The 22,459-nt window shown below is 37.8% G+C and overlaps 1 protein-coding gene across 5 annotated transcripts in view; it reads right to left on the bottom strand.

Annotated features, from left to right (window-relative positions):
• The window catches only part of adgra2 (adhesion G protein-coupled receptor A2), a 118,920-nt gene that overhangs the window by 28,514 nt on the left and 67,947 nt on the right, over positions 1-22,459 (bottom strand). The window lies entirely within an intron of this gene.

Raw genomic sequence — 22,459 nt, 5'->3', positions numbered from 1 at the left:
TCATCAACATTCTTGGGTTTCGTCTTCCATGCTTCCTCTTTCATCCTACCCCAGACATGCTCAATGATGTTCATGTCTGGTGCCTGGGCTGGCCAGTCCTGGAGGATCTTGATCTTCTTTGCCTTGAGGAACTTTGAGGTAGAGATCGAAGTATGCCATGGAGCACCATCCTGCTGCAGAATTTGTCCCTTTTTATGGTTAAGAATATAAGAGGCAGCTAAGATTTGTTGATATTTCAGACTATTTATGTTGCCTTCTACCCTGCAGATCTCTCGCACACCCCCATACTGGATGTAACCCCAGACCATGATTTTGCCACCACCAACGACTGTGGTGAAATTGAATGGAAGATTCATCTGAAAAATCCACCTTTTGCCACTTTTCCAGCATCCATCCTTTTGACAGGCTGTGGGCCTTAGCAAATGCCACACGTTTTTTTAATTGTCTTTTGTTTAATGCTGGTTTCTGGGCACTGATTCGACCATGGAGGCCATTTCTACACATAATTTGACAGACTGTTCTGGTTGACACAGGGACTTCAGGTGACCAGGTCTCGTGGACCTCTGCTGCAGTGGAAAAATAGTCTGAAATATCAACAAATCTTAGCTGCCTCTTACATTCCTAACCATAAAAAGGGACAAATTCTGCAGCAGGATGGTGCTCCATCGCATACTTCGATCTCTACCTCAAAGTTCCTCAAGGCAAAGAAGATCAAGATTCTCCAGGACTGGCCAGCACAGCCACCAGACATGAACATCATTGAGCATGTCTGTGGTAGGATGAAAGAGGAAGCATGGAAGACGAAACCCAAGAATGTTGATGAATTCTGGGAGGCATGCAAGACTGCTTTCTTTGATGTTCCTGTTGACTTCATCAATAAATTGGATGAATCCTTGCTGAACTGCATGGATGCAGTCCTTCAAGCCCATGGAAGTTGTTGAGTTAATTATCGAGGGTTGATTGAATATTTGCTTGATTGATTGAATATTTGCTTGTGCTCATATATACCTAATACATACATAATACATATTGCCATATTTTTTCTTATTTGATATAACAAGTAAATGATTATTGCTTGCTATACTAGGCTGTAGTATAATGTTTAAGTGTTACAAAGTGTTAAAAAGGGTCGGGGTGACAACTGCCTTGCTTCATGGCCGCAACATTGCGTAACTAGACCTTCTAGGACATCTTCAGCATCTTACGTCTGGACTTTCATCTAGACTTTCGAGGACAATCTTCCTTTCGAGGACATCCTCCATAGCCACAGCGTTGCATAACTGAAGTGTCTGGGTCATTCTGACCACTTTACCTAAGTGCCCTTGCTTACACACGTGTATTTAGTTAGTTCCACCTACATGCTCACACATAGCCAACCAAAATCACATGGGTGTCTCCAGCTTACTTTCCCCCTCCCTTTAGGGCGGCACCTTTCTGTGTAAGGACAACCCCCTAATAAAAGAAAGAGCAAGGAGGGTTTTTTTAGATCAATTTTGGTGACTATACAGCGTAATCCAGCATTTCACTGTCTAGTCCCTCCTTGCTCTCCTTGGCCAAGAAAACTGAATGTCTTCTCTCCTTATTTTTCGGTAATTTTACAAATGTCTACCTAAGGGTCTATTTTTTAACTTGACAGAAGTCATACAAAATATTACATTTGGATCTCACAGCACCACTGCTTAATTCACTTATGTTATGTAACATATTTTTGTATTTTAAGTACATTTTTTGTTCAATTTTCACACTACTTTCTGTAGGCGACAAAACTTTTGTTTTGCCAAAATTGAACCTTTACTCATTCATTAAATGATACATTTTTTTCAGTGAAACAAATATATTTCGTACATTAAACATCATTTGGGAGGGTTTTAGCTTTCATATGAGCCATTTCTGAAACCAATTGAATTATTAAAAGTCAGGTTATTAGCAATTGTTTCTACAAAATGGATAAGCGTCAAGACTTTTGTCAGGGACTGTATATGTTGCTACATTTGCTTCCTAGGGTTCTGACAAGCTCTCTTCTCCACGACCAATAACGGTACCGAAAGGACCAAACACCGGCGAGAGTGCCTTTTAGAATGAATTTTTCCTTGAGTTAAATGCGAAGTATTGCGAAGAGTCATTCCTCTGTGGCTAAAAGGCATGCTCGGAGTGTGGCGAGAGAATGAAGATGCGTAAAGTGTTCCGGACATGAACATTTTCACTAAAAGCAGCATAGCGCTGGGGACGTGAGTGCTTCACTGACATTGTTTCAGGCCTGGCCCCAGAGGGAGCTGGAAAAATGACTGAGGCCAGGGAATGGCTGCTCATTATCGCTAGACTGGAATCAGGAATTTCCTGTTCCTGTAATTTTTTATGGAAAGCCATCACAATCCTGAGGCCAATTTCTTCTCTGAAATTCTATTTAACCCGCGTTCTAAACGTATTTGCGAGTTCGATGTACTGCATGTTATGATAATGATAATAATAAAACTAAGCGCTTACTGGTTCCTTGTTTCCTGACAAAGGTCAGAGGAACCATTTTTGTTCCACGTGTCATTTCCTGTCTGGTTGCCGTCTTAGCGGAGGCCCTCACTCGTTTATTTTTACAGTTTCCTTTTTCTCCTTTTTTCACAAGATAGCTTTCCTCTTTTGGGAGGGGCAGGTGGTTTGGGGGATTGAACACTGAGCAAAATTGTCCCTGTGTATAGTTCAGACCCCACCTCCTTACTCCTTAACACACTTATTCACAATGGGGTCTCTGTACCGCGCCCCCAAATACACTCCTGCCTTTCCCCCAAAACAGGAAACCAGGATCTGCAGAGCTCTTGTTTTCCTTCTAATTTCCTGCTTTGCTGCCCATTGCCCTGATTATTTTCTTTATTTGCTCTGCTCCCCTAAGATTGGATACCTAATCAACCTTTGTCTGTATTCATCTGGAAACTGCTTTGTGAAAAGTCAAGCCTAAGCCATGCGGTGATACTAAGATAATATTTTAAATGTTGTGACTCATTTTGTAATAATATCTTATCTTCCATTTCAGTAATATACTTAAAATAATCAGAGCCATAATTTAGATATGGGGGTTGCACAGGAGTGACAGTTTTATTTTGTGCAACATTTCCTGAGTTGTTTGCATGTTTTATAGACTGCAGCAACAGGAGTGCGATTTTATCTTGCCAAGAAAAAATTTATTACCTTCCAGTCGTTGTTGACTTCATTTTTGGAATTTGGAAGGACGAAAGAAACAGTCGATTAACGCTATAGCTTGTGTGTCATGGGATCAACTAGCAGGCACGGTGTTGGCCATTAATCATGCATGTCATGTCGGTGATAAAACATTTCATGCACTGGGAACACTTTCTGAATAGGGACCATAGTTCAGACTGGAGCAATGACAAAGAAAGCTCATTTATGTGCAGCAATACCAAACTCCAATGGTCTAAAACCAAAAGTCAAGTACAATTTAAAAATTGACCTGGAATATTTCCTGCGAAAAACCAAGTGATCAAAGATTTGATGATGACCAGTGTTGTGAACTCATTTGCTCCTAAAAACGTATAAATAACTTCTATTTTTAATTGTTTCAGTGTCCCAAAGACATATTACGTATATACGTTTGTTTTTTGTTTTTTTACAGAGACATCTGTGGGTTCTGATTCAATTTAGCTCCAAAGCACAAAGCTGAAAATCTATTTTAAAGCAATAAAACTGGGCACTGGGGGGCAGCAGCGCATTTGGTAAGACCCGCAACCCGATTCAACGGCAACGTACGGCCGGGCCGCATGGCTGGGGCGCCGGCGGAAGACGACCGAATGGAGAACAACCTTGAGGACGCCCATGATGCCAGGCGCTAGACGACCGAGCAGAACGACCGGGACCACCAGTGCAGCGGACGATGCCGTTGAGTCCGTGCTGCTCGCCAAGCAGACCCCGCTGAGACTCAAAAAAATCCATCTTTATGAGACAGGCGACGATGAGGGAAAAGTTTACCTGGCTGTCGTGGCCACAACAGTGTCATCTCTCAGTTAGTTATAGGGCTGCAGCTATCGAATATTTTAGTAATCGAGTAATCGACTGAAAATTCTATCGATTAATCGAGTAATCGGATAAAACAAATATATTTTTAGGTGAAGAGCAATTATAAATATACATGAGAAAACAAGACATTTCATCTAATTTTGAACCATTTTCAGTCAATCAATGTCTTTATTTTCGATGTATATTGTTGAAAACAGCCAACAATTGCATCTCAGATGTAACTAGAATTAAAAAAAAAAAAAAAAAAAAGACTAATTCACTGCTTTGACTCAAAAAACTTTAGATCTTATTACAAAAAAATATATATATATCTTACCTAAAAATGCCGTTACGCTTGATAACACACATCACTTAAAAGTTTGGATTTTTTCCCACGTCTTTCAATTGAATTTCTCTTTGTGTCAAGCCATTTTTAAGTTCTAGTTAAGTTTTAAGTTAGTCTAAACTGCAAGTCCTGATAGGATTTTGAGTTTTTGCAGTGTTCAAAATAAATGAATGATACAGGCTTTATTGGAGCACATTAGCACCAGTGCTACTTGGTGTTTTATCCAGCAATGACTACTGAGCTAAAATTGATAGTTAGCATGATTAAGTTTTTATTTTACACCCTCATCACTCCACAATGCTATGTTATGTTAAAGCCTGTATGTAAGACACGTTAGCCAAGCATCGACAGTGGTCATAATTAATAGAAACCTAGCCCTCCGCAGGGCTAACGTTACTTCAGAGCAGTAACGTTAATCTTATTTATTAGCGCTTAGCGCTCTTTATTAGCGCTTAGTGCACTACTGCTTTAAGATGGCAGCTGTTTACTAAAGCTGCCCAGACGCGGCCGAGTTTGTCATTTTGCATCTAGTTCAACATACATGTGATCTCTATGAGACGCATGAGACGCTACCTGTATCAACGTAGCATCGTGCGGGCTAGTATTTAGCAACGTCGGCGTCATTTGTGGCGGCTGTCGGCTGCAGTAAGTTCCCCCCCCCCCCCTTCTTCCTCTCCGCACGTGACAGCGCGTTGTCCCGCATTAAAAGTAGTCCGAGCAAAACGTGATGCTTAGAGCTGTCAAAATAAACGATTACTCGAGGTGAATAAAATTACTCGGATCAGTTTTTAAACTCGAGTTACTCGAGTTGCTCGACTACTCGTTTCAGCTCTAGTTAGTTATGTGTAAATAAATTGTTACTTTGCTACCAAAAGCTCTATTTGTCTTGTTGTTTATGTTATTTTGTAAAAGGAAAACATTCAGATGTTTGGGATGTAACTAAAGCAAAAAATAGCTGTGTTAAAGTCAAAGTTATGTTTGAAATGTATGCTTTCACGAAAATTGCCCAAACTAAGCTATTTTCTAATACTGATTTCTAAAGAATGGAAAAAGATATTAACTTACTTTTTTTTCCTGCTAAAGGAAGATAGTCTAATCTTTCTTTTGGTGGGTTCTATGCTTATATAGCAATAGAACAGAATTTTCTGTGGGCCTTGCAGAATCAGTCAAAATCCAGTAAAACGGCCGTGAGTGAAGTGGGTTGCACCGGTGAAAATGGCTGGGAGTGAATGAGTTAAAAACCGTTTTAGAGTATGAGGGCGTTTCTTACGGCGTTATTTTTTTTCAGTAGTTAGAAATCAAACGAATTACTTTTCCCATCTTTGCAACGTCATTACCGTTTCTAAGGATGGGAAGGGGCACGTTACGACAATTTGGTTGATTGAAGAGCGAGATGTCTGGTTTTGTCACAGCTGCCTGGGAAAGAGCAGAGCGGAAGGAGGGAGGAAGGAAGGGGGTGGTGACGCCGTTGCAAGCGCAATGATGATTGTCTAGGTGGCTAGCAGCGTTAGCATAGCAATCGCGTCCTCGTTCGCATTAGCATTTAGCGTGGCAGCCTCATAAACTCTCTGGTAACTTTTTTTTTATTATTATTTTTTTTTACATACAGTTCGTGGCGTCCAGGTGGTGGGTACATTTAATTAACGATGTACTGTTTTCCTGCTGAGTGTGCATTATCATCACCAGGTTGGCGTTGTCCTTGTAGATGCTACAATATAACAATAATAATATATAAATATTTTTAAAAATAGTCACTTGCCCTAAACTTTTCTTGAGTGACGTATCCATGACCCTTTTCTGATTTTTTTTTTTAAACAAAACAACTAGAGCAAAGACAGGAGAGGCAGGAGATTCAGAGACTCACCTGCATATATATCAATCATACTTCACTATCAGTTGACGAGAAACAAGGCGTGGAGCCGCTCCGTAGGGGGCCTATTTTCAAAAACTTTTAAAATTCAAATATTTTCAAAACCAAATCCACTAGCGACCTAAAACCAAAACAGGCACCTCCCTTGGGCATATATGAGTCTCCATGAGCAGCGGCATCAAAAAATTCAATAATAAATAAAATCCCGATTTTTTTTATTTTTATTCAAGTATAACAAAACTTAAAATGGCTATAAAATTCTCAGATTTTAAGCTAGGGGCACAAAAATCACAAAATGCCGAGGAAATCACCAATATTTTCAGGATCAATAGCAATATTTAACATACTATATAAGTTTTAGCCCGACTTATCTTTTTATTTTAATTTAGTCAATTTTGACATATTTTCAACAGCTAATAAATCACTCAATTTTCATATCAGAAACTTAATGCTTGAGGAAAGCTATTGAATCATCTTAATTTTACTCAACAAATGCAAACTTTGCATTTTTCTATATACAATCACATTTCATTTAGGTTTTCCGATGTCACAGTTGCCTCAGCACTTCTTGCCGGCTATCTATCTGGCCCTCGTCGTTTTTCAATTGAAATGTTACATAGAATAAAACACGTAAATGCCGAATTTTTTTTTGTCTGGACACAGAAGGGTCTAAATTTCTAGGGTTTTTTTTGCCAAAAAACGGGCAGTAGGCCAAAGATTACCTGATTATTTGAATGTAACGTTTGTGTATGGATACAAACTCCAACATGAAGGTCATCTCAAAACAAAGACCTTTTTTAAGTTGAAAATTCTTGTAAATAAATGCGTAAATCCCAGAATTTCTATAAATATGAATGTAAAACAGTCTTGATTCTTGGTTAAAAGCAAAAAACGGGCAGTTGTCAGGGATTTTACGTAAATATTTCATGCTAAAGTTACGCTAAATTTTTCCATTCATTTCATTTTTTTCACAACATTTCAAAGTGCATGCATATTTTATATAATAATTACCTTGAATCGTTGACCAAATCACTCTTGAGACACTTCTGCCTGCTTGTATGGACTAAAACTTTTGTCCTGTTTCCACCTAAATCCAGTGTTAGAACGCAGCGTGTGTGTGAGTTTATCGCAGCGCAAGCTGTCTAGACGCTCTGCGAGGTCCGGCCCCCTACGGGAAGCCGTGGCACAGTGTCTGTAGGAGCTGTCTCGTCAACTAATACTGAAGTCTATTATATCTATATACTGCATATTAAGGGTGTAACGATACAAGTCACAGTTCTATACAGATCTCAGTACAGTATCGCGGTTTGGTGCGGGTTCAGTACAACAGGAAAAACAAAAGGCTAATTGAGTTTTGGAAGAAGTAATTTGGGTAACACTTTACAATAAGGGTCTAATTAACATTAGTTAATGCATTTTTAGACAATAACTAATGTTTAAGTAACATTACAATCATTAATATAATTGCTTATCTAACATTTATCAATATATTAATTAACATGAGTTAATGCATTAGTTAATGCATTAGTTAATGCATTAGGTTATGCATAACCAGACAGTAACTGATGGTTTAGTAAAATAAATATATATATACGCCTATATAGGGTTAGGCTTAGGGTTTAGGGTTAGGGTTTGTTAACTTAGCATTTATAATTTCTTAGTTAAGGGACACATGTGCTACACTTTACAAGAAGGGTCCAAAAAGCATTCAGTAATGGTGAATCAAGGTTAAGAAAGGGTAACTTAACCATTCATAATTTCTTAGTTAAGGGACACATGTGCTACACTTTACAATAAGGGTCCAAGTAAGGTTAGGTTAGCAGCACCCAAGGACTCACAGAGCAATGTTTCTCATTTTAAAATAACAATCACTTACTAGTACCAGTATACATTAAAAACTATTTATTAATGCACTAATGTATATGTAAATTACCGTATTGGCCCGAATATAAGACTGTTTTTTGCAGTGAAATAACACTGAAAAAGAGGGGGTCGTCTTATATTCGCGGTCTAGACATTATACCCATTCACGACGCCAGATGGCGCCAGATATCATTGAAGCAATGTTCTGTCATGACAGATCTCAGCTACTCTCCCCATTCACGACGGTAGATGGCGCCAGATATCATTGACGCAAGCGATGTTCTGTCATGACAAATCTCAGCTACTCTTTTTAGTTTAACCAGTTTGCATTATTTTATTGCAATGTTTTTCCTTGTTCAGATTTGTTTCAAGACTACAGTTACAGTTAGACTTCACTTTGATGGTTAATGCAGTTATTGCAATTTTGTTGTTTTATCACAATAGATTGGTTTATTTACATTTCAAAAACCAGAAGCCATTGATTTACGAATGTGATTGCACTTTAGTTTACATATTTAAATGTTCAGATTTTAAGATTTGAATGAGGCAAAATAACATGCTTTTTCGCCCAAATATATTGTTATAATAATTTGTTTCGGATGTACTGTACTTATTTTCTGTATAAAAATTAATTTGGTGTTCAAAAAGACTTTTTTCAAACTTGAGTCTTGAAAAAGAGGGAGTCGTCTTATAATCAGGGCCGTTTTATATTCGGGCCAGTACGGTAATGTTAAGTAATGTTTTCTCATTTTAAAATAACAATCATTTACCTGTAACAGTATACATTAATAACTATTCATTAATGCACTAATGTATATGTGAATTAATGTTAAGTAATGTATTATATATATTATACATTATAACCTAACCTTTAGTGTGGTATTATTTCACGTGAACGTACCTCATAAGTATTACTTAACCTTAATTAACCATTACTGAATGCTTTTTGGACCCTTATTGTAAAGTGTAGCACATGTGTCCCTTAACTAAGAAATTATAAATGGTTAAGTTACCCTCCCTTAACCTTTATTAACCATTACCGAATGCTTTTTGGACCCTTATTGTAAAGTGTAGCACATGTGTTCCTTAACTAAAAAATCATAAATGCTAAGTTAACAAACCCTAATCCTTAACCCTAAACCTTAAACCCTAACCCTATTTAGACCTATATATATTTCTCATTTTACTAAACCATTAGTTACTGTCTGGATATGCATTAACTAATGCATTAACTAATGTTAAGTAATATATTAATACATTTTAGATAAGCAATTATATTAATTATTGTAATGTTACTTAAACATTAGTTATTCTCTTAGAATGCATTAACTAATGCATTAACTCATGTTAATTAATATATTAATTAATGTTAGATAAGGGATTAAATGAATTATTGGCATGTTACTTAAACATGAGTTATTGTCTAAAAATGCATTAACTAATGTTAATTAAGGGACCTTTATTGTAAAGTGTTACCGTAATTTGTAACTATAACTAATTACCTTTTTACATTAAGATTAACAACACTGATGAGGACCATAGAAGCGAAACTGGAACTTATTGCTATTGACTTAATGTCATCAAAAAGTGGTACAATAGCTTTTGATTTCAACAACAACATAAAATGAAAACAAGGACAAGCAATGATGGTGAAACATACAGAAACTGTGAGATGGCGGTAACACTAAAAATACATTCTAAGTCCAAAGAAAGAATTTAAGAGCGCATTTATGTCATTTCAACTTTTCCCAGGAAGTGTGCAAAATAAATTTAGTGATATACTGTATATAAAATTCGATTTGGCAATTAGCTTAGGAGGTGACTAGCTATGTGTTTCAATAAAGCCCCAGAGCCATGACGGAGCTCGGCTTGTAACACAAACACCCCGCTCCTCCAGTTTATCTGGAAGGCACATCTGGAGTCTATCAAGTCCAGCAGCACCCCCCTTTCTGTTTCCTCTCGCCGGCACGCTTAACCCTTTCCTCACCCGCTCCACCCCTGCATGATAAGCGTGAGGTTACCTAAGCAGGATGGCGAAGGGAAATGACATTTTTCAATGCGTGGCAACCAGGAGTGGGCCAAGTGCAAACGCAGATGAATCTAGACAAAAGGGCTCCGCTCTGGGTTTTTTTATTTGCTGCCCACCTCATCTTTGTTCCAACTCATCAGCGTCATACTCTTCGGAAATCTCTCGCTAAGCAAAACAACCTCACATTTATTTAAGACAAATTGCAGGGGCAAGTGTTCCCTCACGCTCTCCCTCTCCGGCCACCATACCATCTATAGCCATCATGACTACCCCTCCCTTGAGTCGGCATGCCTGTTTAAGTTGGACTACTTCCTAACCACTAAACGCTCAAGAGTCGCCTGTCTCCCATTTAGCAAAAACACAAAGGGTGCTCATTTTGATCAATAATAAACATAATGTGATAATGCTGCCTTGAGTATATATACCGTGGATGCGGCCCAAACCTATCCAACATGCAAGTTAAATGTTGCATGATGTTCCCGTCCATAAGAGTCATTTTAGACTCTCTTGAGTTGAGGAGTTTACATAATGTTGCCAAGCCGTTCCGACCTGTCCACTGCAGCGTCCTGCTGCTCCCTCATCCATCATCATTGCTGCCCTCTGCTCCCTGTCTCCTCCCCCCATAAGGGTGAACAGACCTGGTAATGAGGGCCCCTTGTGCCTTGCCTGCCTGTCCTGCATGTCCCATGGTGCATGTGGGCTCAGTTGGACGAGAGCCAGGAAGCTTCGGTCCGCTTTTGCTCATTATTCTCATTACCTCGCCTCAAATCAACACAGGACAGGGCGCTGGGATCTGTTCACAACTCATAAAGGTCCTGGCTTGTTAGTGGGCCTGCGTGCATGAAGCTCAGTGCTGGATACACTTGTGGAGGCCTGGTAACTTCTACTGTATTTGCCTGTGAACTTGAGATCAATATACTGTACATTAATGCCATAATATTTGGGATTCTAGCTGGGCAGCAAGAGTAATGCCATTGTTTAATGTGCCATATTACAGGGAAACAGTGGTGTTACCAGGATGCCAGATGTGGGTGGGCATTAGTCTTATCCGGAGGGGCAAAAAAAAAAGACTACAATGCTCAAGTAGGTCGAAATCCTGCGTAGGGCTACTGCACCTTAAAACATGTTTTGTTTTCTCCTTGAGATAACTGTTGTTGTGATTTGGTCTAAACAAATAAAAGTTGATTTGATTTTATTTGACTTAGAACACACCTATAACTGAACAGTATGGACATGCAGGTGACAATGTTTTTTCGGTAACCAATTGTGTTTCCTCGGTTTTATTATTATTATTATAGTTATTCTTTGTTCCGCAGCCCCTTTGAGCTCAATATGACCCCCTTAGAATGCTTCAAAATGCACCAAAATCGGCAGGCAGGTCAAGACAGGTGCAATCTTTAATACCGTGTAAAGACAAATTCCAAATACACCATGTAGCGCCCCCTAGCAGTCATTCTTTGTCCCGCCAATGCTTTGAGCCCTACTTTGACCCCCTCAGAATGCTTCAAAACTCACCAAATTCAACAGCAAGGTGAACACTTGTGAAACTTTGATACAATGTAAAAAAAAAAATCAAAATATGCAGAAATGTGTGTAGCGCCCCCTAGGAACAAAACCAACATTTCTTTCGTTTTTTTTTTTTTTTTAAGGTGAAAGAGGACGTAAAGCAAAGATTAAAACATTTGACACCAATCAATTGGTGTTCAAACGTCCATCTACTCTGATCAATATGTAAATTTATTAGATTAAATTTGCCTGAAAAAATTCGGCTAGTTTAAATGCTACGAATGCTAACGTATTTACAATTCTCATAGCAAATCGCTAACACAAAGTGTAGCTCTGAACTTAATTACAAATGCATACTAAAACATATTAGCTGAAACAACTTACGGCCATATGTGGGCCAAACCAGAGCGCACCTTTCCTTTATCCATGTCAAACGAAAGTGCGACAGTCCAGCTAGACACAACACTCCCAACAGAGGGCAGTGTATCCTCCATCAATAAAAAAATACAATACTTTTGGACTTTTTGGATAGTTAATTTGGGGTACCTAAGTCGTCAGACTACCTTTTTTTTTTTTTTTTTTTTTTTTTCCTTGCCTTATGGTAATTAAGGATTTTCTGAGCTTGTTAGCATGCATAAATTTATTTTAAATTTTTATATATTAGATTATTAAATGAATGAAAAAAAAATTACTTATTTAAAACAATGACCAATGATTTTTATATTTTAGATTAATAAATGAATGAAAATAATATTACCTATTTAAAAAAATGGCTAATGGTAAGACTAAAATCTTTTTTTTGTTTGTTTTTTTTTTTGTTTTTGTTTTTTCTTTCCCCAACCAGAACTACTTACTAATACTACCGTGTAAAAGATTATTACAATGTGACGAATGGGCATTTTTGTGCAAAACTCTTAAACTAGAACCAAAAATAAAATGGCGGCCTAAAAAAAAAAAAAAAAAAAAAAAACACTGCCTCCAAGACATCCCTACAATGCAAGGAAAGTAATTGAGTTCCTACCCAATATTTTCTCCTCTTTTCCATTTAAGTCAGAGTGGAACTGTTCTTCCAACTACATCCAAAATGAAAAAAAACCCAAAAAAAACACCTAATGTCATCCACCAAGAACCAGAAAGTGTCCTGCCAACTAACAAGCACAAAGACAAACAAACACCTATACCAGACTCCATGACTTGATGAATGTAGTTTCCTGTGTTTCCATTTGTCTCCATGGAACTTTTCCCTCTTGCATGCCTGGCCTTGTTATTGTGAGTTAATTATGCATGACTCAAGAAATATTCTGCTAACATACAGTTGAACAAACAAATACAAATATAGTGTTTTACTATTATGTCCACTTTTATAAAGAGTTTATCCGTATAAGCGTGTATATATGCGGAACTCTACTATATATGGCACACTCTGCCACACTAGCCAGGTATGCTCCAACTCCAAAATGGGAACAGAAATGAGGTATTCCCATTTCCAAATGTAGCTATTGGACGCCACGACTATTTAAAAAAGAGCTACAAAAACACAGCTACAAGGCAAAAACAAACAAGACTAAATTGCTCCACTGCACTTGGGTGGTTTGGCCAGTTATGAAGGCAATCGTGGCTTTGAGGAGGTTTGTCCCAATGAAAGGGCTAACTGTGTAAATTTCTGCAAAGTCTAAGCGAGGGCGGCTAAGCTATTCATTTATTCGGCCTGCTAGCAGGAGCAGATCAGATTGCATTCGCAATGAATATGTCTGGTGTGAGTGTTGTCTTTACCAGAGCTATTTCAAACGCCTTGACAACAATTGAAGATGTCCATACTAGGAAGCATGCTCAGAGTACACACGGCATCCCTGCAAGGGTAGCAGTGGCTTATCTGTAAGGTTTTGGGCTTTGAAATGAGCCTTGTCAATGTCTGAGGTGCCCTTGAGAAAAGTGCCAACTCCTCCGCCCCACTTAGCTGTTTGCTTCACTGTGAATTTTTTTCTTGCATGTCTACAACAGTGTTGGTAATAACGGCATTAGAGTGTAACTGCATTTCTAACGGCGTTTTTTTTTAACGGTTTGTAATCTAATTAATTACTTTTCCCATCTTTGCCACGCCGTTACCGTTACCAGAGGTGGGTAGAGTAGCCAAAAAATTTATTCAAGTAAGAGTAGCGTTACTTCAAAATATTATTACTGAAGTAAGACTAAAAGTAGTCATCCAAAAAATGTACTCAAGTACAAGTTAAAAAGTATCCAGTGAAAAGAATACTCAAGTAGTTTTGGGGGGATCTTTTTTCTTTAACAATGGTATTTTTTTCCCTCAGCACAAAGTTATCTATATGAACTGTTGTTGTAATGATAATGAAAAAGAACTCATTACATAACCACATTAAGCCAAAGAAATCTTTTTCTTTTTTTTAAATCATTAAATTTCGTGAAGAAAAAAAAAAAAAAACAGTAATGAAGCATTATTCGCCCAAAGAGCATGAGTGCTCTGCCCTCTAGTGGAGAAAATCCTAGTTTGAATAGTGAATACTGTAGTTCCTTCATAGTTACTATTATGAAATTAAAAGGATCATATCTCGGGTTTTCCGTGGTCAATCGGTGCCAAATAAAAACTAGGAAAGGGTTTTAAATCTGCGCTTTCGATTCATGTTGAGGGCAGCGCTCTATGTCAAATACGTTATTTGTTACGGTGCTTTAAATACGCCACGCGATTGAAAAGGTTGGCGTGATCATAAAACAGCAAGTTTGCGTCTGATTGGTGTAATGGAGTCATGGTATTAATGTTGCGACGTCTCATTCGTAAAACTAGACGCGCTAAAATTGGCAGTAGCATCGCAAGCAAAAATGAATAAATAAATCTAATATGCAGAATAAAGAGGAAAAATGTAACGACTCTTGTGGAGCCCAAAGTAGCGGCTATGTTTAGCGTTTTTTTTTCTTCCCAAATCTTCTCAAGTAAAAGTAAAGAGGCTTAGTAAAACTACTCTTAGAAGTACATTTTTCTCAAAACGATACTCAAGTAAATGTAACGGAGTACATGTAATGCGTTACTACCCACCTCTGACCGTTACCGAGGGTGTGAAGGGGCGCGTTACTACAATTTGGTTGAATGAAACGCAAGTTGTCTGATATTGTCACAGTTTCCTGATAGAGAGCAGAGCTGGAGACGGGAGGCGCAAACGCGATGATGATTGGCTAAGTTGCTCGGAGTGTTAGCATAGCATTCACGTTCTTGTTAGCATTAGCATTTAGCAGGCAACTTGTTTTAACATACAGTTCGTGGCGTCCAGGTGAGTACAATTAATTGTAAATAATATACTATTTTCCTGCTGAGTGTACATTATCATCATCAAGTTGGCATTGCCCTTGTAAATGCTACAATATAATATATATTTTTTAATTACCAAAAATAGTTACTTGCCCTAAACTTTTCTTGAATGACATATCCATGAACCTTGTGTCGAGAGCAGTGTTGTTAATCTTACTGAAAAAAAGTAATTAATTATAGTTACAAATTACTTCTCCCAAAAAGTAATTGCGTTAGTAACTCAATTACCTGAATGTAAGGGTAATTAGTTACTTGGCAAAGTAATTGGTGATAATTACTTTTTTTTTTTTCCTCAAAAAAAAAAAAAAAAAATTAAAAAAAAAAAAAAAACATTGGCCACACTATGTGAAGTTTTTTGTGAAGGTTTTTGGTACAATTGGCCCGAGCCCAATTCTTTACCCTAATTTACCCTTTACCCTGAATCAACTGTTAAAAGTTGTTAAAATTGCTCCCATTATTGCATTACTTCCCTTCTCTCTACTTTCGACATATGAAAGTTTTAAAACTGTTTCATCATGTAAAGATAGATTCAAGTCAAGATTTTGCCGATTTAGAAGTATTTTAGATAAAAAGTTACTTAGGTTCGCTAGGAAGGTTCTCTACAACAGAGCCGTCCTAAAAAGTCTACTGCTTTAAGATGGCGGCTGTCTACTAACTCATTTAGTGCCATGTCTGTCATTTTGCATCTAGTTATATCTATGTACAGTACATGTGATATCTACCATGTCTACCATATCTACCATAACATGCAGGCGTAGTTTGTAGGCTATCGGCTACAACATGTATTATTGGAGCTACCTAGCATCGCGTTTGCTCGGCGTCACAACTTACTTGCCTCCTCCCTACTCCTGCTCTGCTCTGTCGTCTTGGTGAGTCCGTCTCCCTCAGACTTTTCGACCAATATAGTAACGCATAGTAACGCATGGCTTTCCGTGCTCAGTAACGGTAACGGCGTTGCCAAGATGAGAAAAGTAATTAATTAGATTACCCACTACTGAAAAAAATAACGCCGTTAGTAACGCCGTGATATTGTAACGCCGTTATTAACAACGCTGGTCGAGAGCAACGATAGGAGATGCAAGAGTTTCAGGGCCTCAGATGCATACTGAAAAATTTGAAAGCTAAAGTTTGTATAGACCCTACCCACCGACGTCACAAAATCACGTGCTCGCTGTATGGTTCCGCCCCCTTGTCCGTCATTTTGTGTCTGTATTATCAATGGTCTCAATTGATCGAGCAATTTATAATGCATTTCATGGAAGACTCGGTGCTTTCGGATGCCGTAAACTCACTTGATGCGTTGCATAAAAGGCGTTATGTGGAAAAGCTTCAGTTTATCCATTCGCCAGATCCATATTTGATGCCTAAATCGATGTTTTTCGACCCGCTGTCTCCGCCGTATTTGCCTGACATCTGCTAGCAACCCTGATATGTACAACTATCTTGTCCACACAAAATCAGCCTATTCTCACGAAAGTTTGAAAAACTTTAAGAGCTTGGAGGCTTATAAATACTTCGTTGCTGGTTGGGTGAAACAGGTCCTCGTCCACGAAAATTCGGCAGGAATCTATCTTGTGCTTGGAAAGGTGAGTTACGAAAGTTTCAATTCAAAATCTTTTGTTATTGCTAACATCCACTGTCAAGTCTAATGTATTTCATGTCGTTTGTCAATGGAGTTAGGGCTTTTAATGTTTATATGGTTTAGCGATAGCACTCTCACTACATACATACGTGTATGCTGTCGGCAATTAGCCTAGCAATGATCTTAATTGTGGTTGTCAGCCCAAAACCCTCTAAATATATATTAAATGCATCTTACCAGATATAAAATGACTACTACATAATCTGTGGTAATCGTTTGGAGCCCAGTTTTCTCGTCGAATTGCAGCAGCCCATGTCGCTCTCTTCTCTCCGGGTCTCTCGGAATCCGGTAGAACTTCCAAGTCTCTCCGTCTTCTCCGTCTATCTTCTCTGTTATTGCAACCGACCGCCACACACGCCTTCACCATTTTGATTATTAATGTTAACGAGCAGAAAAACACGTCGTAAATAGGAGGAATGTACGTAGCCGTAACAGGTAAACATGATGTGTTGACGGACAAGTGGGCGGCACCAGTCAGGAGGAAGGAGTTGTGACGTCACGTGGGTAGGGTCTATACCGTTACACTTACAGTGGGGAGAGTAAGTATTTGATTGTGTATCAAAAACTTGTTCTCCCCACTGTATATACTGTAGGTGAAATTAAAAAAAAAAAAAATTAAAAAAAGGTAAAAGTGTCACCCAGGTTTTTTTTTTTTTTTTAAACAGTTAGATTCACTCAGTTAATAGAAACATCTTTGATGTGAATGATACTATAGAATGTATAATGTAATAACATGTAAAACATGAAAAGTAACATCAGTTACTTTGATGAGTAACTAATTACCCTTACAATGAGGTAACTGAGTTCCGAACTTAATTACTTTTTGGGAAAAATAACATATAACTGTAACTAATTACTTTTTTTAACAACACTTGTCTACAGTGCGGTAAAAAAAAAAAATGAAATAAATTAAAATGAATAAATTACCCCAAAAATGTCAAATTTGCAGTTAAATGCTGGCAGCTAGTGTGGGATCCACGTAAAAATGTTACAGTGCTTTGGTAACTGTATAGTTTTTCGTCGATTTTTATAGATTTTTTTCAAACCTGAAAATCATTTCGTCATCACTGTGATCCATTTGTAACCGGTCTTGACAGTGATGACATAATTGCTAGTCTTTTCTCACTCTCCCTCTCTCCAAAAAGGAGTCAAACCCGCACCATTATGTTAGCAGCTGAGCATCTTTTTGCTGAGCTACTGAAGACTGGTTTGTGTAAGTGCTGTTTATACATGTAGAAGGTTAGGAAAATCTTACTTACGGAGAATTTAAAAGCGTGCTGGCTGATGAAGCTATACTGGGTTATTAGCTCAGCAGTAAGCATGCTCAACTGCTACAATGATTTTTGTGGGTTTAAAACCCTGGTTGGAGGGTGTTAAGATTGTGACACAGATTCTTTTTAGGTTTTTTTTCTGTAAAACAAGTTAAAATGTAATTCATTTTATCGTAGTAACGTTGTTTTTCCCATTTCCAAGGTAAAATTCTGTAACAACGGCTGCCGGTACTTTAACATAAATTGAACTTTTTTATTTATTTATTTATATATATATTTTTTTTTATGATGCTCATCATCTGGTTGTCTGCCTAGTGTGCAATGCAGAAATATACAACAGATTGTATTTCAATTCCCATTTAAGGGATTATAATGTGTCAAATAAATGTGAATATGTTTTCAAACTAAATTAAGTGTGTGTGCAGCCAGTGAATGTTTATCTACTACGTGTAGGCGAAGAGATGCTGTGTTTTTCCCTGTTGTATGTTTATTCAACCCTCGTGGGCTTGCCCTTTGATTATAGCGCCGACCACATAATATGACTAACCGTTTACTACTGCTCCAAATGACAAGCACATGGAAATGACATACTGGAAGCAATGAGATGACCAAAACAGCGATGGCAGGTTCATTTGGCCAAATAGAAATGGAAGCTTCAGGGAGGAAAATGTATGATGGTTCCATTTCGCCACAAGCCATTGCAACAGTCAATTTGAATGCGGCATTTTTTACATCAGACATCAACTTTCCCATACGCTGGAATGCAATGATGAGCAGCGCAGCTCAATTAAAGGCTGAATAAGTGGACCTCCACTGTTGTGTGTCAGAGAGCCAGTAGAGTAGTGAAATTAAGCCTGTATGATTTATGTTATATGTGTTTTCCTTACAACAGACACCCACATCTCACAATGTAAAACGCTGGTCCGTGTGATTTACTTTGTCAGGCTCTTCCAGTCGTCGGGAAAAGCTACACCCGGTTGCCTACAACTAGTTTTAATTCTGCTGCACACATAAGCGGATTTTAAAGGGGGGCCAGGCCCCCCCCTGGTGGCCGAAAAGTGTCATTGCATGAAATTGACTTTCCTATATACATAAAAGTTGTAAAGCAATAAAATTGCAACAAAAATGAATGAAATGGAAATATATATATATATATATTTTTGTAATGGTCAAAATTTTTCGTGATCGTGTGACTAGCACCTCGGATGGTCATTTGCTTTGCATATAATTTTTTAAAAATTTAGGAGAAGGCAATTTTATTTTTCAAATGATTTTTTTTCTTAGATTGAACTTTTTTTTTTTTTTTTTTTTTTTTTTTTTTGATGAAGCAACTTTTTTTGGGGATTGAATGATTTAGACACAAATATCCTACCCATAATATGGCCCAAACACAAGAAGGATTGCTTCAATCTACGAAAACTTTTTTAATGAAAAATTAAGTGTTCAAATGCAAATTTTTCAATCTCAAATATTTTTTCGCATTCAAAAATGTTTTCCATGATTGAATTAATTTTTTGATTGAAGTGATTTTTTGTTTTGAAAATAGATATTTTTTTAAGCAACTTATTTTTTGATTGAATAATAAAGACAAAAACGTCCCAGCCAAAATGTGGCTCAAACACAAATAAACCTCACTTTAATCAAAAAAGTTGCTTCAATCAAAAAAAAAAAAAAAAAAAAACTTGACTCCGATCAAAAAAAAATTAAAAAAAAAAATCAGTCAATGAAAACTAGCTTTCACGTGCATTTTTTTTCAGTTTCAAATTTATTTTTGCAAACACATTTTTTTTATTGAAGCGACTTTTTTTGGGTTGAAAATATATATTTTGACTGAAGCAACTTTTCTTTTTTTTTTGAAGCAACATTTTTTTTGATTGAATAATAAAGACACAAATCTACCTCCATATTGCTCCGCCCAGGGGATACCATTTTTGACTGGGGTAACTACATTGGCACGACATCGGCGGGCGTACTATATTGAATGGATGACGATTTTGGCGAAAAGTATTGCCTAAGCAGCCTGATTTAGAATTCCCCTCATGGATGATGGGAAACCAAAAACGGTCATTGTCAACTTATTATTATAAATATTCTTGTAAGTTAATTTTATTGTTGACACTGCGTTTCGGGGTCATCAACATGTTGTGCCCCCCCCCAGCCCCAAAAGTCAAACTCCGCCTATGGCTGCACATACCGACTTGTGGCTGAGCCAGAGTTACTCTAGCCAGCAACACTTCAGCTGTACGGGAAGCCTTCTCCACAAGTGAAAAAACAAGCACTTTCATCTCACTTTACAGTCAAAATATTTATTGGCCTTATTCTCATCCATTTATCATCAGCATATTTTCTAATTTAGCGCAAAATTGGGTGACAACATGAGTCACAGACAAGAGCAGAAGCTTCCACAAACAGGCATGAGCTCAAAGAAGTAGGTACAAATAAGATAATTATAGCAGCAAATTAAAGTCTATTTTAAACAATTGTGAGATGTTTGCAAATCTTCATGGGTGGCAGATCTGACTGACATGTGGTACTAATCCACCTTTATTGTGCATTTCTGAAACTACAGCATCCTGGCCGAGAGAATGTTTCAGCTACCAGAATGCTGTAAATTTAAGATTTACTGGCATCTTCAGTTATAGGAGCCAGAGGACTGCAGAAAACCAGACGTGCTACAGTGTTATTAGTAAACATTTTTCCCACTTGACCAATGCAATCCCTGCACAAAGATAATAATACTTGCTTCTGACTGACACCAATGTCATAAGTTTAGCAGTTATTTTAGTAAGTGATGATTACAAAATGTCTCACTCCATAGAAGAGAAAATCAATCAGACAAGGACGAGAATACAGATAACCAATTCAAGGTTTGACCACAGTTGCTCTGAACTTGAGTTATCAAATAACAAGAGACACCAGGGTACTTCACGAAACCTCAGTCCGATGGGCCACAAATGAATAACTGTGTTTAGGGTTTTTTTTTTTCTTTTGAGTTTGGCTTTATTCCCCAAAAAGGAATGGTCTCATCAAGGGGTGTTAAGAGAAGACAAAAGTAAGCAGAGAAGAAGAATATACAACCATTTATGGAAGATATGCCGAGTAGGAAAATCCTAGAACATTGCACCCATGTCATGCTATATTAGGATTAGGACAAAGGGTTTTATTTTGACAGTTATTATGAAACTGTCAAATTTGTATTATGAATATATGAATGAACGAATGAATGAATGCTTTATTTTGGACATAGAAAAACAATAACAAAAAAAAAAAAAAAATAATAGACAAAACCAGTGATATACTTGAGATATTGAGATAACATTTTATTTTATTTTTAGTATTTGTTTGGCTTAATGTGGTTATTTAATAGGTTACTGTACAGTATCATTATAAAAATAGTCAGGGGTGAAAGTGGTTAGAATTTCTTGCCAGAAATTGTATTTATTTATTTTCTTTTTTTTTTTTCTTTATTTTGAGGGGGTGGGGGCAAAACTACTGAAACGCAAAGAAAACTGTTTTGGTCAGTTATTTATTACACATACAAAACAGATTTTCATTCAAAATTGTATTTTTTCAATGGTTTGTAAAATAAAAGTTAACAAACTAGTTAACAAAAGTTAACAAAAACGGCAATAACCCCAACCTCCATCTCCTAATTTTTTTATTTTCCCTCATTTCCTCACATGCTAAATGCCAAATTTTAACTACTTAAGAACATAAGATGTATATCAAAATTGAAGTTAATGTAAACATTTACTTTTTGTTGTGTTTTTTAATAATAAAGATATAAGTAACATAAATTTAAAAAAGTAACAAAATTAAAAATAAGAAGGACTGCGGATTCAGATGATTATATGGATTAATTCGTTTATTTTTTGCGTCACGCCGGGCCAATGTGCTGCAGACTTTTGTTGCTACACCAGGGAGAGTGGTGTGAAGCTTTTTGGACTTCCAAAATCCTGTTCACTGCAAAGAATGGACAAAACAAGTCCAACAATCAAGAGACCGTTGAACGGATGACTAAGTGAGTAAGCTCCATGTTTTATATTATGTCATATACTGGGATTAAGGCAAACGTTTTGATAAGGAGGTGGCTTGCATTTTGTGGGCAACAATACTCCCTGTCCACCGAGAAGGCCACTCGGCCGGCGACTGGCGCACACCATGGTTGCCGGCCGATAAATGTGTGCCCGCCTATAAAGCGCTATCCTCGGCTTGGGCCCGGGGAGACCCCCGCTCTCGTCTCCGGTTTACTCCGGTTTGCGATTGTGTCGAGACTTCAACCCCCCTCGGCCTTCTTCACGTGCCCACCTAGAGAGCGCTATACACGGCTTGGGCTCGGGCAGCCACGCACTCCGACGTCAGTCGGTTTGTCCACCGAAAAATTCGCCATTTTTGGTGTTCATTCCCTTCTGCATTCCCGGTGACGACCACTGCCTGCCTGCCGGGGCCGCAGCAGAAGGAAAAGCCGAAACTTGCTCGCCACCAAGGGCTGGTCGATCGGTGAAGACAATCAACCCTGCCCCTGTGTGTGACATGAGTGCAGGTAGTTTTGTGTGATTTTTTATTTTTGAAGGGCGAGGAAAGGGATTCGAAGAGCCGTTCGGTTCTGGTTAG

This window comes from Corythoichthys intestinalis, chromosome 3 (assembly GCF_030265065.1).
Source record: "Corythoichthys intestinalis isolate RoL2023-P3 chromosome 3, ASM3026506v1, whole genome shotgun sequence".
Classification (NCBI taxonomy): domain Eukaryota; kingdom Metazoa; phylum Chordata; class Actinopteri; order Syngnathiformes; family Syngnathidae; genus Corythoichthys; species Corythoichthys intestinalis.
This window is presented reverse-complemented; position numbering and strand designations above follow the sequence as displayed.